Consider the following 2758-nt stretch of genomic DNA (forward strand, 5'->3'; position numbering starts at 1 on the left):
CTTTCAGTAGGTTGTTTTCGAACGCCTTCTGATTCTCTAACATAGAACTGTTTATGTGGTAGCGTACCTGAAGGAATCTGAAAAAGTGTTGTCTTTTCAACGTTTGAAAATTGTTCAGTGTCCCCCGATTAAAGAAAGTACAGTAGGAAGAGAGGCCCCGATCAGCCCATCCCTTGTAGCTTGCGTCTAGCTTACTCGGGGGGAAAGTCGAGATCATGGGAGCACCATTTCAGGATCTTTATCTCTTCAAGCAAGCCACTCTTTGTTATAAACTTTAACTATGTTTTCAGAGTCAGATTGATCCACTTATTACCTGTTTCCATTAGGTTTTTAATGAGTCTTTTATCCCCTAGTCGTGCCTGTATTGGAACTGCCCCGGACACCCTCTCTTCAATTTCTTTCCATCTTGCTTGGTAATCTGATTTACACCAACAAAACAAAATCCTCAGTTGGGCCGATATATAATAGTCCCTTAAGCAGGGCAGTGCAAGACCTCCCTTGTTCTTAGCCAATTGAAGAGTTTGAAATCTTATTCTCGTTTTTTTTCCCTGCCAAATGTATCGCAAAATAAATGTGTCCCATTCGTTGAATTGTTTATCTGTTATTTATATTGGAAGAGTTTGAAACAAATATAATATCCTAGGCAAGACTAACCCCCTGGCTTAAAGCCTATTAATAATGGACTTATTGGACAGCCTCTTTCCAGGCCGAATGATGTTGATATGTCCCCATTTATTTTACATTTTTGCCCTTGGGTCATTATAAAGTGCTTGAATGGTTCTAATAAACGATGGGTGAAATCCAAATTTCTGTAATGTTCTGTACAAGAATTCCCAATTGACTCGATCGAAAGCCTTTTCCGCATACTGCCTCAATTTAATTTTTTGTTATATGTTCAATCACATGTAAGGTTCGCCGGATGTTATCTTCAGTCTGCCTTTGCTGAATAAAACCTGTCTGGTCTAGACTTATTATCCGGGGGAGGATCTTTTCAAGTCTCTTTGCTAAAACATGGGTACAAATCTTGTAGTCTTGATTCAATACACTTATCGGACGATAATTCCCACATTCAAGTTTATCTTTACCCTCTTTTGGAATCAAGGAAATCACCGCTTCTTTCCAAGAAGGGGGGGTTACACCTGTTTTAAGCACATGGTTAAATGAGGCCTTCATCATAGGGACCTGTAGGTCTTTCATCTCCTTGTACCACTCAGAGGGAAAGCCATCAGGTCCTGCTGCCTTATTAGGTTTTAAGTGTGATATTGCCCTCTTAATCTCTTCTTCCGTAATTTCGCTAATTAGAATCTTATTCTGTTCTTCCCCGACTTTAGGCAGGTGTATCCTTTCAAAAAAGGCTTCCATCTTTGTTTGATCTATTTCAGGTTGAGTATATCATTTTTTTATAAAAGGTCTCAAATGATTGTTGTATATCCTTTATTTTGCAATACGTAGAGTTGGTAGTAGGGTCCTTTATTTTATAAATTGTGTTTTCTGCTTGTTGTTTTTTCAATTTGTAAGCAAGTAATTTAGCAGATCTTCCCCCAGCTTCATAATATCTTTGTTTTAGAAAAATCATCTTTTTTTTAATGTCGTTTGAATAGATTTCAACTCATTCTTTTTCCTTGCTATCTCCATTTTTGTTCCTTGATTCAGTGTCTTTTTGTGTTCGTTCTCTAATTTCTCCAATTTTGTTGGTAACCTATCCAATTTTTATTTTCCATGCTTTTTTAAACGAGAACAGTAGCCTATAATTTCCGAACAGCTTTGCTTGCGTCCCATAGAATCTGTGGTGACACTTCGCCGTTATCATTTTCATCTAGATAATTTTTAATGTCCGTCCATATTTGCTGCCTCATTTGATTTAACATCCCTGTGTTTAGCCTCCAGATTTGTGTTTTTCTTGTCAGAACCTAATAATAAATCTATATATACTGGAGTGTGGTCAGATAGATCCATGGTCCCAATACTGCACATTTTCACTCTATGTAGGTCTCTTTGAAACATAAAGAATATTGTTGTGGTTTTTTTCTCTCCCGAGTGGTACGATGTTGATGTGTCCAGGGTTGGGTGAAGTCTAACATTAAGGTCACCCCCACAAATGAGGATGCCCCGGGCCTCAGCGATTAATAACTCAAACATTTCTTTATATAATTTCCATTGAGAACCAGGAGGGGCATACACATTCAAAAAAGTAACTAGAACTCCCTCCAGATTCCCCCTAACCAGAACATATCTCCCCTCTTTATGTACACTCAAAGTTTAGTTTACCAGTGATCAAAATTGCAACCCCTCTCTTAGAACCCTGGCTGCAGGAAGAAGAGTACTGATTGTATCTCCATTTCTTAAGTTTTTCATGCTCTATTTGTGTTAGGTGAGTCTCTTGGAGGAGAGCCAGCTCTATTCCCTCCCTCTTCAATTTCGACATAGCTTTGCTCCTCTTGATTGGGTTTCCCAGGCCATTTACATTATACGTAGCTACCTTAACTGACTTGGTATTTTGCATGGTTTGTCTTTAGGTATATCTCAAGGCCCTTCACGCTTCTATATAGCACATATATCGCACCCCTGGTGCTACAAGGAACAGTAGCATGAACAAAATCGTTAACAAATAACAAGTTAACAAAAAAAAGAAAATCACAATCAAAGATAACAACATTGACTTCCAAAATAACGGCCTTGTGACTCTGATGTAATATGAGTATAGGGGGAAAATCTCTTCCTCCTAGCAGTGAAAAAGGGCCCCCTTCAGCCTTTAAGC

Source organism: Trematomus bernacchii, unplaced genomic scaffold (genome assembly GCF_902827165.1).
Source record: "Trematomus bernacchii unplaced genomic scaffold, fTreBer1.1, whole genome shotgun sequence".
NCBI classification, from domain to species: domain Eukaryota; kingdom Metazoa; phylum Chordata; class Actinopteri; order Perciformes; family Nototheniidae; genus Trematomus; species Trematomus bernacchii.